The following is a 16,190-nucleotide window of genomic DNA, read 5'->3' as shown; positions in this document are numbered from 1 at the left end:
CTATCTACTGAAATTGTCAGACGATTCACCCATCATAGACTGCATTAATAATGGAGATGAGTTGAAATACAGGAAAGTCATGAAAGATTCAACATCAGCAAGACAGAAGAGCTAGTGGTGGACTTCCAACGTGCCTAGAAGCCTATGAGACCAGTCACCATTCAGGGGGAGGACATGGAAGTGGTGCAGAACTACAGGGACCTGGAGGTTCACATATACAACAAACTGGACTGATCTGACAACAACACAGGCACAGCCAGAGCAGACTAGACTTCTTAAACATTCTCAGGTCTTTTGATGTGTGCAGCAAGCTGGTGAAAATGTCCAACCAGTCCATAGTAGCCAGTGTGGTGTTCTGCGCTATAGTCTCCTGGAGAAGCAACCAGAGCTTTACAGAAGAATGATACTTGAACAAACTTCTCAGGAAAGCCTGCAACATCACTGGACCAACCCTGGACACACTGGAAGCTGTTGTGGAAAAGAGGATGGGGGCAAAATTAGAGGCCATCATGAAAATCCCTTCCAGGTGGTGCTCTCTCTTGAAGCAATTTTAGCCACAGGCTCATTCCAACATGGAGTGGTAAAAAGCACCTCTGGGGGTCTTTTCAGCCCAATGCTATCAGGTAATTCACCCGATGTACTCGTTTAGTTTAATTTTATTTATTTATTGACTGGCTGTATTATCTGTCCTGTTAGTTTATATCCTTGTCTTTGATGTTTCTGCAGCTGTATGCATTTGAATTTCCCCATAGGATTAATAAAGTTTATCTAATCTAACCTAATCATCATATGAAAAAGTAAGTACACCCCATGTGTTATCGTCTGTTTACCCCTTACACTTGTCAAGTTTGTTATTGTATTGGTCAACTCCCGCACCCTAAATAATAACACACACATACATAGATACATACACACTCAGACCCTAACCGCAACAGTGCCCTACGAATGACACACACAGTTGGCTAACTTTTAGCACTTTAAACCACACAAGTGCTATAAGAATAACACAACTTGTCACTCTCTCAGCCCTTCAAGAGACTTACTTTTTATCGGCACAAACAACATATGATGTTTTAAATATATCTCAGACCTAAATATTACTTTTGGTCTACAAGAATACATTCAAACATACAAAGGCTCAAGATTCTTGACTATAGGCCATTTATCAGCCAATAATGCCTTACTTTACGTACTGTTCCCTACTTTTGGGTGGAGCTCACACCCTCAGCCTTAATAAACCTCGCAGCACAGAGTTAATGGCAAATCTGCAGCAGCACCAGGTGCTCAAAGAAATCCACCTTATTATTTCAATCACTCTAGACATTTAGACAAAGCATAGAAAGGTGAAAATAAGTTAATATTTACTAACTAGCAATGATAAGTAATAGAAAATAAGATCGATAGTAAAGTCTGGATGAAATAGTCTTAAAAAAGCTTTCTGAAAGGAATCAGTGATGTCAAGGATGAATGTTCCAGGGCGGTGTTTGATTTAGCAATCAATGTTCAAGAAAATGCCGTTAACTGACGATCAGATGAAAACTAGTCGCACGTGTCTTTGTTTTCTTTTCTGAAGTTGCTCTTCCGTTGTCACTGTTTCTCTTCTGACGTTGCTTTCAGACATGTCATATTTATTATTAAATTTCATGCTGTGGTTTCACAACACATGATTGTTGCATGCACCTGATTGGCTGGCTGCCGATATGATGGATGAATTTTGCTCAAACTCTTTAATCTCTCTTTTCCCAGATAACAAAAGCTTTTTTTTTTGACGTTGCCTAAAACAATCGGCATGTCTTCCTTTCCCAGGTTGTAAACCAAATTTTTGTCCCAGATGTCCATCCATAAAGTAATCAATAGCCTGAGGTATCGACTCAGTCTTCCTTTCTCAGGCTGTAAAATCAATTTAGCACTATGCTGTGAACAACTGTTATAAAAATGAGGTGTAAGGGAAGTGGATATGCCTTTTATATTATAATGCCTATGCAAGTGTCCTGCATCTGTATTCATCTTGTTGGGTTTGAGCAAAATATAATAAAAACATAGAGAATAATTTGTAGATTTTATACACCATTACACCCCATGATTTTGTTATTCTTTTTTGACCTTTTTTAAGTATAGTTTTGAATTTTAATTTAGGTTATGGACTTCACTCTATCATTACATTCTTGTTTGTTTTGTGTTGTCTTTGATCGCTTGGAATGTTGTCACACACATGCGATTTGGGGACAGCCAAAGGGTCCAATTCAGGGTGTGAAAACCCAGGGAAAAGGGTTAGTAAAGGGTACTAATGCCTTCTCTCTTTCTTCCTAAAGAACCACGGAAGATTAACTTTCCTCCCTTCCAGATGACCTCACTTCTGTCCTGCCTTGATGGCCTCACTTCCGTTCCAACCTGATGACCTCACCCTATTTCCTGCCGCCTCAATGTAAATTCACCATCTTTTCATTTATCATTTGTCTTTTTGGATGTTTACAGCTTTCAGTCTCTTTTGACTACTCTGCCAGATAATACACTGGGCCAATCCCCAAATCTTTATTTTGTTCTTGTGCCATTATTCTACAATGTCTTTTTGAGATTATGAACCTATTTGAAGTCCTTATTTTTACTTACATTGCTGATGAACACCCTGAATTAGGGTGGCGTAAGTTACATTAATTCGGGGGGTTTTTTTGGTTGAAAAATTTAATATAGTAATAGCTGAGATTCAAAGCACAAATTCCTTTCATAATTTGAAACACTTCTGTCATGTCATCTTTTAATTTCCGCTTGCTTAAACTGAAAAAGTTAAACTGCTTCACTTGTTCCTCATAGTTTATCCTTCTTACAGTGGTGTGCAAAGGTGTTCCATCCCCTTGAAAGCAATTCTTAATTTTCTGCATGACAAAATATTTCTACACAGATTTATCCATTTAGTATTTGTAATGGGAACTCGTATGCGGTAACAATACATTTCCAAAGTCCAAATGAAGCATTTTCTCTAGATATTGAACTGAAGAAGAAAAATCATGGGTTCTTGTCCCGGGTCCTACCTATGTGAAAGCGCTTTGAGTAGTGTGAAAAGTGTTATATAAATGTTAAGAATTATTATTATTAACTCCAAAGTTCTATCTGCCTAAGTATTTAAACCTCTGTGTTTTGGAAGCTCCAGGTTTACACAAATGACAAATGAATCTCAAACAACACGAAGGTGACAGTCATTTGTCGGCCATAATTAAACATCATGAGGCTTTACTTGTGTGTTAGTCCTTTCTGTCTCTCTGGATATCAAAAGCCCCCTTTGTAAGGCCATAGTCATTGTTGGACAATCACTGCACACATGAAGACAAAGAAGCACTCTGCTGATGTGAGAAACAAACAGTGTTGTGCAAGTTCACACCTCAAAAGAACGAGCTCAAAGTTTGGTTCACACAGATTAAAATGAATAAATTAATCGTTCACCATTTCAATTTTGAACTCGTTCATGTTCAGTTCATTTTGTATTTTTTAAGGAGTGAGAATAAATGACCCGTAAGTTTACTTTTTTTTCAATTTTGCATGCCTTATATTAGGCTATTGCAGTGTTCTTGAATAAAATACAATAATTATGAAGACTTTTTTTAATTTAAAACCTTATTGAGTTATACCCAGCAACAAACACCACGTATAACCATATACAGTGCATCCGGAAAGTATTCACAGTGCATCACTTTTTACACATTTTCTTATGTTACGGCCTTATTCCAAAATGGATTAAATTCATTTTTTTCCTCAGAATTCTACACACAACACCCCATAATGACAACGTGAAAAAAGTTTACTTGAGGTTTTTGCAAATTTATTAAAAATAAAAAAATTGAAAAATCACATGTACATAAGTATTCACAGCCTTTGCCGTGAAGCTCGAAATTGAGCTCAGGTGCATCCTGTTTCCCCTGATCATCCTTGAGATGTTTCTGCAGCTTCATTGGAGTCCACCTGTGGTAAATTCAGTTGACTGGACATGATTTGGAAAGGCACACACCTGTCTATAGAAGGTCCCACAGTTGACAGTTCATGTCAGAGCACAAACCAAGCATGAAGTCAAAGGAATTGTCTGTAGACCTCCGAGACAGGATTGTCTCGAGGCACAAATCTGGGGAAGGTTATAGAAAAATTTCTGCTGCTTTGAAGGTCCCAATGAGCACAGTGGCCTCCATCATCCGTAAGTGGAAGAAGTTCGAAACCACCAGGACTCTTCTTAGAGCTGGCCGGCCATCTAAACTGAGCAATCGGAGAAGAAGGGCCTTAGTCAGGAAGGTGACCAAGAACCCGATGGTCACTCTGTCAGAGCTCCAGAGGTCCTCTGTGGAGAGAGGAGAACCTTCCAGAAGGACAACCATCTCTGCAGCAATCCACCAATCAGGCCTGTATGGTAGAGTGGCCAGACAGAAGCCACTCCTTAGTAAAAGGCACATGGCAGCCCGCCTGGAGTTTGCCAAAAGGCACCTGAAGGACTCTCAGACCATGAGGAAGAAAATTCTCTGGTCTGATGAGACAAAGATTGAACTCTTTGGTGTGAATGCCAGGCGTCACATTTAGAGGAAACCAGGCACCGCTCATCACCAGGCCAATACCATCCCTACAGTGAAGCATGGTGGTGGCAGCATCATGCCGTGGGGATGTTTTTCAGCGGCAGGGACTGAGAGACTAGTCAGGATAAAGGGAAAGATGACTGCAGCAATGTGCAGAGACATCCTGGATGAAAACCTGCTCCAGAGCGCTCTTGACCTCAGACTGGGGCGACAGTTCATCTTTCAGCAGGACAACGACCCTAAGCACACAGCCAAGAAAACAAAGGAGTGGCTTCAGGACAACTCTGTGAATGTCCTTGAGTGGCCCAGCCAGAGCCCAGACTTGAATCCGATTGAACATCTCTGGAGAGATCTTAAAATGGCTGTGCACTGACGCTTCCCATCCAACCTGATGGAGCTTGAGAGGTGCTGCAAAGAGGAATGGGCGAAACTGGCCAAGGATAGGTGTGCCAAGCTTGTGGCATCATATTCAAAAAGACTTGAGGCTGGAATTGCTGCCAAAGGTGCATCGACAAAGTATTGAGCAAAGGCTGTGAATACTTACGTACATGTGCTTTCTCAATTTTTTATTTTTAATAAATTTGCAAAAATCTCAAGTAAACTTTTTTCACGTTGTCATTATGGGGTGTTGTGTGTAGAATTCTGAGGAAAAAAATGAATTTAATCCATTTTGGAATAAGGCTGTAACATAACAAAATGTGGAAAAAGTGATGTGCTGAGAATACTTTCTGGATGCACTGTATGCTAATATCCTCCCGGTCAAACAAAGAAATTAAATAGATGCAAGTTACATAAAAATTGCTGCTCTATTTCCAACCATGTGACACAAATGGTGACTGTGAAACCAGCGTGTAGGTGAACTAACCTTTTACCCTGCTGGTCAAAATTCACATCACATATTGCATGTCCAACAGGGAAAAATCTAAAGTGGCCTCGCAAAGTACATTTTTCGAAAAGCGAATGCGGAGCTTCACCACGTGCTCGTGGCAGCAGGGGTGCAACTTAAGCACAAGCAGACAGACACAGACAGTGCCTATTTGATTTTATGTTATTTTTTCTAAATACAAATAAATGGCAAAAAATTTGTACGAAATAAATATTCATAAATATCCACTGTTTGTGCGTATTCAAATACCGTATTCGGGTTCGGCTCCACCCCTACATTACAGGGTAAGGCAAAACGCTTAATCTGGACCTAAACCAGATCCAGAATGTCACCTAAAACTGAACTCGCTCACGTTCAAGTTCTTCACTTGCAAATACGTTATGTGAAGTTCACCGTTCTTAGAAGAATGAGCTTGTTTAATGAACACACTTTTCTGAACTCGTTCATGTACAACACTGGAAACAATGCCACTTTAATGCACAAGACAGGGAATGGTTACACAAAAATATCAAAGACTTTGAATGTCCCGTTGTGCACTGTGGGATCCATCATCAGAAAGTGGAAGGTTCATCACACCATGTTTTCCATTTGCTTTTTTCAAACTATATTTATTCATTGATTTTTTAGCCATTTTGAGTCACAGTTTGGATGGCTTCCCTTCCTCTTTAACACCGTAACGCCTTTCGTTCTCAGGCCATCCTCAATGGGTGTGAGGTGAACCCGTGTCCTCTCTGCACACTCAGAGCAGAGTGCTGGTATCTCAGCCCGGGCGAGTCAGAGGAGAGCTCCATCATCTCAAGTGGGTTTCGGATCACGAGGGGGGTCTCTTCTCGTTATGCAGGCTTGTTTAACATCAGCTCTCCTACGCTTTTATCAAACTTTCTGCTTTACTGACGCCCCCACAACATTCAGATCAGTGCTTTTTTTAAAAAATCTGTAAACGAACTTTTAAGTAGATTCAAATTTTTTCTTTTTTAGATCAATGCATAGTTATATTTTATTAATTGACTGATTTGCATATTGCCTACAGGCACCAAACACAGCACCAGCTCAGAACTGCTGAGGTATCCTCGGAGTGTGGTATGAAGCTATATAAATCTTTTTTCTTTTCTCATTTTCTGATTTATTCCTCTTTTCTGGGTCCTACAAAGTGTGTTATAAAAACGGCACAGTGGTTACAGCTGAAATCTCACAGTTGGCAGGACCCAGATTTTGTTTCTGACCCTGTCACGTTTTCTTTGCACGACCTCCCAGTGTCCGAATGGTCATTTTTTTCTGGGTTCTCCAGCTTCTTCCCACACCCCTAAGTCATAAACATTAGGTTTACTTAGTTTTAAAATTTTTTTGGATTTTATTGACTTTATTAAAAACAAATAGCATTCCATACAAATAACTCAAGTTTAACAAAAAAAAAGGTTTGAAACAAATCAACCCCCACCCTGAGAAAAGAGAGGTAGGCCAGCAGAGTAAAACTTAAAGCTAGTAAAAATAAGTAAATAGATAAATGAATAAAGATAAATGCAGTAAAAGTGGGGAAAAACTCTGCTTCCTCAATTTAAATGCTTATTCTAAAATGTTACTTCTGCACAGACCCTCTAAGTGAGAATTTTATTTCTTCCAATTTCAGATAATACTGTATCTAACAACAGTTACCACTGACTTAAAAGAGGACAGTTAGGATTCTTCCAGTTGATCAAGATAAGTCTACATGCTAATAGTGAAGTAAAGGGCATTACAGATTGTTTGTCCTTCTCCACTTTAAGCCCCTCTGTGAGCCCACCAAACACAGCTGTTAGTGGATTAGGAGGGATTGTGACCCCAAGGTTGTCTGACAGGCATTTAAAGATTTTGGTCCAGAATGATGTTAATTTGGTGCACGGCGCCCAAAACATGTGGCCCAATGAGGCTGGAGCTCGATTGTCTGTACACCTCTGAGACAGGATTGTCTCAAGGCTCAAATCTGCATCCCGTTTCCCCTGATCATCCTTGAGATGTTTCTGCAGCTTCATTGGAGTCCACCTCTGTAAATTCAGTTGATTGGACATGATTTGGAAAGGCACACACCTGTCTATAGAAGGTCCCACAGTTGACAGTTCATGTCAGAGCATAAACCAAGCATGAAGTCAAAGGAATTGTCTGTAGACCTCAGAGACAGGATTGTCTTGAGGCACATATCTGGGGAAGGTTACAGAAAAATTTCTGCTGCTTTGAAGGTCCCAATGAGCACAGTGGCCTCCATCATCCGTAAGTGGAAGAAGTTCGAAACCACCAGAACTCTTCCTAGAGCTGGCCGGCCATCTAAACTGAGCGATCGGGGGAGAAGGGCCTTAGTCAGGGAGGTGACCAAGAACCCGATGGTCACTCTGTCAGAGCTCTAGAGGTCCTCTGTGGAGAGAGGAGAACCTTCCAGAAGGACAACCATCTCTGCAGCAATCCACCAATCAGGCCTGTATGGTAGAGTGGCCAGACAGAAGCCACTCCTTAGTAAAAGGCACATGGCAGCCCGCCTGGAGTTTGTCAAAAGGCATCTGAAGGACTCTCAGACCATGAGAAAGAAAATGCTCTGGTCTGATGAGACAAAGATTGAATCTTTGGTGTGAATGCCAGGCGTCACGTTTGGAGGAAACCTGGTACCATCCCTACAGTGAAGCATGGTGGTGGCAGCATCATGCTGTGGGGATGTTTTTCAGCGGCAGGAACTGGGAGACTAGTCAGGATAAAGGGAAAGATGAAAACCTGCTCCAGAGCACTCTTGACCTCAGACTGGGTTGACGGTTCATCTTTCAGCGGACAACGACCCTAAGCACACAGCCAAGATATCAAAGGAGTGGCTTCAGGACAACTCTGTGAATGTCCTTGAGTGGCCCAGCCAGAGCCCAGACTTGAATCCGATTGAACATCTCTGGAGAGATGTTTCCAATTTCAGATAATACTGTATCTAACATCAGTTACCACTGACTTAAAAGAGGAGAGTTAGGATTCTTCCAGTTGATCAAGATAAGTTTATGTGCTAATAGTGAAGTAAAGGCCATTACAGTTTGTTTGCCCTTCTCCACTTTAAGCCCCTCTGTGAGCCCACCAAACACAGCTGTTAGTAGATTAGGAGGGATTGTGACCCCATGGCTGTGTGACAGGCATTTAAAGATTTTGGTCCAGAATGATGTTAATTTGGTGCACAGCGCCCAAAACATGTGGCCCAGTGAGGCTGGAGCTCGATTGCAACGTTTGCAGGTTGGATCTTGCCCTGGAAACATTTTGGACAATTTTAAACAAGAGAGATGTTCTTGATAAATAATTTTTATTTAAATAATTGTATGCTTTGTGCATATGCAGCTCGAGAGAATTCTGGGCATTGCTACCTTCCACTCCTTTTCTGAGATGCTGAGTGAGAGATCCCTTTCCCACTGCACTCTGGGATCTTTAAAAGGGAGGGACTGTGAAATATTTTTATATATTACAGAAATGCTGTCTGAGTCCTCAAAACTGATTAACATTTCTTGTGGCATAGAGGTAGGTGAGAGGTGAGGAAAATTGGGCAATTTCTGTTTATTAACAAAGTTTCTAATTTGAAGGCAGTGAAAATAATGTGTTGCTGGAAAGTTAAATTTGGAGTGTAATTGTTCATAGGATGCAAAGACGTTGTCTATGTACAGATCACTAAGTGATTTAATCCCAAATGTTTTCTAGACATTAAAAACTGCGTACGTTTCAGAGGAAGGAAAAAGTTGGTTCTCATGCAGAGGTGCCACAGACAAAGGCTTTTCTATCTTAAAATACTTCCTACATCAGCTCCATATTCTGAGTGAGTGAAGCACAGTTGGGTTGTTAGCATATTGGCAATGACTTGTACTTATTGGGGTACAAAGCAAGGAAATTAAAGAAGTACTGCAGGATTTTATTTCTATTGCGGGCCAAGCCTGTGTAAACATTTAAACATATAAACATTTTTTAAATGGCATTTAATTTAATATTTTAAGGCTTATAAATATTCTAGATGATCAAGTTAAAAGCAAGCTGCATTGTATTAGCTAAGATTGACCTATACAGTTGTTTAATAAAATAATTCATTACATTTATATAGCACTTTTCTCAATACTCAAAGCGCTATCCACACAGGGAGGAACTGGGAAGCGAACCCACAATCTTCCACAGTCTCCTTATTGCAAAGCAGCAGCACTACCACTGCGCCACCTGTGACTTCGGTCGAGTTGATTCTTGAAAACAGCTGCCTGCATTCAGCTCCAGCAGCTGAGCTCTTATCAGTGAAGCCATGTTCTGCGCTTACCAGCACAACTGCCTAGGATTTTAGTCTTACTGATGCTGGTGCAACAAGCAAATTTTAATTGAACAGTTCAGTTTCTCATTTGTGGGTCACCCTGGTTCCAACGTAATGATGAGGACTGATCAATTAAAAGGCCTTCAATTTTTATTAGCTCAAGATTAGGAATGTGAAAATGTGAGGAATGTAAAACATGATCAGATGACAGTCAGCTTCGGGCCAGGCAGCAAGCATGACCTTCGAGTCCTAATGATCATTATGAAAAGATTGATGATTATTAGGGAAAGGAATTTACAAGGCGAGGTAACTGTTATGAAAACAGGTACAGCACAGGGCCATTATTACAAAGTATGATGCCCAGGACGCGTACAGCCACCCTATCCTCGACACAAACAGGCAGGACACCATTTGCCACAGAGCACACAGTTTACTTACAGTTCAGCACCGTGCAAAAATCACCAACACAACACAGTCTCTCTTGCCGCCAGTCTTTCCACCTTCACTCCTCCTCCTCCCGACTCTGACCCTTCACTTTTGGCAACTGGCACCTTTTTATAGGGCGCCCAGAAGGACTCCACATGCCCAATGAGCTTCTTTCGGCCGCCCTGAAAGCGTCCATGCGCAGGGTTGAGCTCCCATGAATATGACCCGTGGCCCTGCTGGAAACCAAGGGGGCTGCCCCCTGTCAGTCGGGGGGAGAAACTGTCCTAGAAATACTCTCCCCAGGTCCTTCCGTAATCAGGATGTCCCATCACAGCTGTCCACCACAAAAGAAAACGTAAAGTGGATGATGAGAAATATATATACGAAACAGAGATGTTTTATGATCAGAACTGAAATGAAAATGAACCGGACCCAAACCACCAAGATCATTTCATGAAATGAGACGGCTTTATGCGCTCTGCAATTGTTTCCTATGCTGTGCAATAAAATCCAAATTCTGACTGCCTTTCTGAAGACTTCTCCACAACAGGAGACCAAAACTGTACTCAGTACTCCAGATGAGACCTCACCAGTGTGTTAAAAAGCAGGAGCAGAACCACCTGTGACTTGTACTTCACACATCAAGGCGCTATATAACCTGACATTCTGTTTGCCTTCTTAATGGCTTCTGAACACTGTCTAGCAGTAGACAGCTTAGAGTCCACTACGACTCCTAAGTTCTTCTCACAAGGTGGACCCAGACTTCCTCCTCTAAGATATAAATAGAAGACTGTATTAAACAATAATAAACGAAACAAAACTACGTTAGATGCCACATGGGCTGGACGGGCAGCCCACAGTGAAAGAAAGACATCGCTGGAGGCTTTTTATTCCCCCAGCATGCTAGACGTCAGCAGCCCTGGATGTCGGTACCCAGTAGGAGACCAGCAAGGCATGCCGGGAGATGTAGTCCAGCAGGGCAGCCCTGCTGGGGTCATGGGGTGCCGCAAGAGGGAGTTGCAGGGAAACAAGAACATTAGAACACTCTAGATGAGAATAGGCCATTCATCTCAACAAAGCTCCCCAGTCCTATCCACTTGTTTCTTCCAAAAAAAATCAAGTCAAGTTTTGAAAGTCCCTAAAGTCTTATTGTGTCTATCGTTCTTTGCATAAAGAAAAACTTCCTGATGTTTGTGTGAAATTTCCACTTAACAAGTTTCCAGCTGTGTTCCCCTGTTCTTGATTAACTCATATTAAAGTCCACCTATCTTGGTATCATCTGCAAATTTAACCAGCTTGTTACTTATATTCCTATCTAAATCTTTTATATATATTAAAAATAGTAGTGGCCCTAGCACTGACCCCTGTGGGAAAGAGATGGCAGCAGGATGCACTATGGGAAAAAAAGCAAGCCGGTGAAGGCAGTGTGATGCTCTGGACAATGTTCTGTTGGGAAACCTTGGGACCTGGCATTCATGTGGATGTTACTTTGATAAGCACCACCTATATAAAGATTGTTGCAGACCACAATGTCGAACACCCCAGTTGGCAGTCGTCACTTTAACCACGATAATCCACCCTGTTAAACTGCAAAAGAATGTTCAGGAACAGTTTGGAGAACATAACGAGAGTTCAAGATCTTGACTTGGCTTCCAAATTCCCCAAGCAAGCATCTATGGGATGTGCTGGAAAAACAAGTCCAGTTCATGGAGGTCTCACCTCGCAAATTAGAGGTTAAAGTTGTGGTGAAGATACAATAGGACACCATCAGAGGTCTTATGGAGGCCATGCCTCAATAGGTCAGAGCTGTTTTGATGGGATCTACACAATATTAGGCAGGTGGTTTTAATGTAGTGGCTGTATTGCAAAGTGTACCAGTTCAAAAGTTCAGTTTTTGGAGCAGCATTTGACAGAAATCAGTAGACGGAATGGGAGAGCAAGGATTAAATTCAAAATTCTGCTTCTCACCTTAAAAGCCCTACATAACCTTGCCCCCCTCTGTCTCACCCAGCTCCTGGCTCCTTACACTCCTTGTAGCTCTCTCAGGTCCTCAAGCAGTCATCTCCTTACTGTCCCACGCACCAGACTCTCCAACCTGGGAGGTAGGTCATTCAGTGTTATGGCCCCTCAACTCTGGAACTCTCTTCCTCAGTCTCTCTGAGATTGCTCCTCTTTCTCCGCCTTTAAATCTCAACTGAAAACTTTCCTCTTCTATGAACTTTTGTCTTCTGTGTAATTTTTTTTTTCTCTGTACTAGGGGGCTTCCCCCCCACTCACTTCACTCGCCAACCTCCCCCGTTTGCGCTACGTGCCAGCCGCTTCACATTTCTGCAGCTCACGTATGTGGATTTCACATTCACCAAACAACAAATCTTTTAATTCTCGTGGATACTCCTCTTCATTGGGAAGAAACACTACTTTTCCCTGATGACAACATGAATTAGACGATCTACAAATCTTCGACTCAAAGTTTATATCCGAATAATATATTCAATCTTTTTTCACTGTTCTGTTATTTCACTGAGTAATAATTTCTGTTTGTTTGTGCTAATGCGATCTTTACTATAATTTTTCTGAGACTTTCGAATTTTGGTACTTTCATTAACCTGCTCTGCATGTGTACCGCACCAACATTTTTGAATTCTTTGCGACGCTCTACTTTGTCATCTACTCTTTGTCTTTAATTTCCGGCCTCAGGTGTGGTTAAGTCTCTTGGCACAAAGTCTCATCTTGCAGGATGTGAAAGTATCTCTCTGTAAAAGTCACGTCTCGTCCCAGGCTAAAAAGTCTTGTCTTGTCCCAGGATTTTTTTTTATAATGGAGAAATGTAAAGCAACTTTGGGTTTGACTTTGGGTCTGTAAATGCAACTTACTATTATTAATATTATTATGCAAAAGGATGAAGGTCCAAGTCTTTAGAGTCCTGGGGCCTCATATATAACGCCGTGCGTAGAACTCACACTATAACATGGCGTAAGCACAAAAGCGGGATTGTGCGTACGCACAGAAAAATCCAGATGCAGGAATCTGTACATACGCATACTTTCACGTTCTTCCACTACATAAATCCCGATCAGCGTGAAAAGTAACGCACGTGCACGCGCCTTCTGTCCCGCCCCAACTCCTCCCAGAATTACACCTCTTTGAATATGCAAATCAATATAAATAGCCTTCTGTGAAAAGACAATGGGAAAAGCACAGGGGAAAATATAAGAATTTCAGCGAATACCAAGTGGAGGCAAAGGAAAAACGTACTATTTGTTGGTTTAAACAGTGGGATAATCAACAAAAGAAAGTTGATCGAGTGACAGAGTGTCGGAGAAACTCGAAAGATCAAATTCACAAAGTCGCACAGTGCCCGAAATAAAAAAGAAATCACATATCAAAGTCGCTGTGAAAAGGCGAGTCGTAGCCCACCGTCTGAGTGTCATATGAAAGCTTATTAGGGTACAGAGAAAAAAAAGGCACACAGTGAGAAAAAAAGCACGAAATGTCAACTTTAATCTCAAAATTTCCACTTTAATCACGTAGTTTATTTTGCCATTAAAGTAGAACATCATAAACTTCATCTTAAAATCGTTTATTTTACTAGTTTCTCAAGTAGCACGTTATATGCTTTTTTCTGTGTTTGATCTTCTATGTGCTGTATGTGTGTGAATCATTACGTGCTTCCGTTCTTTCTCTTTCTCCGACAGGACACAGAATGCATTACATTTGAGATATTACAGCTCTCTGAATAATTAAAATACTGAGATGTATACGTGATATCATTTTCATGATGATCGGAATGAAAGCATGTTATTAAACATGGGAACACGGTGGCGCAGTGATTGTTCATATCTCACGCAAGAGGCTTGCTGCACCATGTGTGACCTTCGATTAAATAATTTATTACAGAAGTACTGTCTCTTTCAAACGTACTAACCTCCAATTCCTGTCCATACTTTTCTTTCTCCAATCGCCACACAATCAGCTGTGTAATAGACGTTAAGCCATTTGTAAGCTTAGAACGCCGATTCTTCAAAACTTTTAAGGAACATTGAAATATCTTCGTAGTACATGTTTCATTATTCTATTCGTCTATCCTTCCAGTGTCGCGTCAGCACCAGCAAGAATACAGCGCAAGGCAGGAGCTATCCTTGAACTAGCTATACGCTGCGGCACCGTGTCCTCACATGTTTAATTATTAGCAATACAGATTATTTAAATGAAGTTAAAGTTTTATCTGTATACTATAAGCAACATATTTTGCTGCATTTCATCTTAAAAATGATATCGTCATCATGCGCGCTTTATAAAGTAGCGCAGGTTGTGCAATATTATAACTGTAGTGCAAGTTTACAGTGAGGTGACTGAGTGTGTTTAGAGTTCTTGGGATGAAACTGTTTCTGAAACGCGAGGTCCGTACAGGAAAGGCTTTGACGCTTTTTGCCGTGGTTGAGGTAGTGTGTACTTGAAACTGTATACCGATAATTCTCTTTCCGATCATCTGCTGCTGTGATTCACACTCAGATACAGTGATATAAATACTCCGAGTGGTGCAGTGAGAGTAATATGGAAAAAGATGATCCGCAGTGGCAACCCTTAATGGGAGCAGCAAAAAGAAGAACAAGATGCAGTGAGCGTAACAACGCTAAAGCAGTTCTGGTATTTGGAATACTATGGCTATTCCCTGGCCCATTATATTGCTACAGGTTAATTACAATCAGATGCATTACACTAATAAACAATATGCAGTTAATTTCAGTGTATTTATAAAGTCGCGTCAGGAATGTGGAGCTAAGAAAGAAAGGATGAGCACACAGGAACAGTAGTTTGACCATTCTGTGGACCATTATATTGTTACAGGTTAATTACAATCAGATGCATTAAATTTATGAACGATATGCGGTTAATTTCAGTGTATTTGATAAAGCCGCCGCCGTGGATGTGGATCTAAGAAAGAGTAACCACATAGGAACAGTAGCACTGCTTTGACGCTGGGTGCCGCCAGTCTGCAAAACCGAGCGGAGAAATTGCGTACGCCAAGGTATGAGTTACCGTGGGAATGTGCGTGGCTTTACGCCAAGTTTAGGTTTTATACATTGCGATTTGAGCGTGGAAAGGTTCGTACGCAACATTTCTGTGCGTACGCACCGTTTATACATGAGGCCCCTGGTGTTTCCTGTCTTGCTATAAGGTTGTGAGACATGAACGATATTTCCAGTGACCTGACATGAAGACTCGACTTCTTCTGTACTGTGTCTCTTCGGAGAATTATTGGGTCCTGCTGGTTTGACTTTGTGTTGCTCACGGAGTCCCATATGAGGCACTTTACCTGCATTGTGAGGGAGCGTCAGTTACAGCACTACGGCCATGTGGCGAAAATCCCAGAGGGTGATCCAGTTCACAGGATCTTCATTGTTGAGGGCCTGAGTGGCAGGACCAGGCCAAGGGGATGCCTACGTAACACCTGGCAAAAGCAGATGGGTGCTCATTTCCGGAGGGGGGGGGGGTTTGGACCACGTATCTGCCTGGGGGGGGGTGCTAAATATTGATTGTAATCTAAATTTTAAATCACATATTAATCAGATCACTAGGACAGCATTTTGTCACTTAAGAAACATAGCAGGGCGGCACGGTGGCGCAGTGGGTAGCGCTGCTGCCTCGCAGTTGGGTGATCTAGGGACCTGGGTTCGCTTCCCGGGTCCTCCCTGCGTGGAGTTTGCATGTTCTCCCCGTGTCTACGTGGGTTTTCTCCAGGCGCTCCGGTTTCCTCCCACAGTCCAAAGACATGCAGGTTAGGTGGATTGGCGATTCTAAATTGGCCCTAGTGTGTGCTTGGTGTGTTTGTGTGTGTCCTGCAGTGGGTTGGCACCCTGCCCAGGATTGGTTAATGCCTTGTGCCCTGTGTTAGCTGGGATTGGCTCCAGCAGACCCCCATGACCCTGTGTTCGGATTCAGCGGGTTGGAAAATGGATGGATGGAGAAACATAGCAAAAGTTAGACCTCTTATATCATTGAAAGATGCTGAGAAATTAGTTCATGCATTTGTTTTCAGTCGACTAGATTA

General features: G+C 41.8%; 1 protein-coding gene across 2 annotated transcripts in view; it reads right to left on the bottom strand.

Annotated features, from left to right (window-relative positions):
• Window positions 1–16,190, bottom strand: part of si:dkey-71h2.2 (low density lipoprotein receptor adapter protein 1) — a 184,330-nt gene that overhangs the window by 128,078 nt on the left and 40,062 nt on the right. The gene's annotated exons all lie outside the window — the stretch shown is intronic.

This window comes from Erpetoichthys calabaricus, chromosome 3 (assembly GCF_900747795.2).
Source record: "Erpetoichthys calabaricus chromosome 3, fErpCal1.3, whole genome shotgun sequence".
NCBI lineage: Eukaryota > Metazoa > Chordata > Cladistia > Polypteriformes > Polypteridae > Erpetoichthys > Erpetoichthys calabaricus.
The sequence above is the reverse complement of the archived record's forward strand: the minus strand, read 5'-3'. Positions and strand labels throughout refer to the sequence as shown.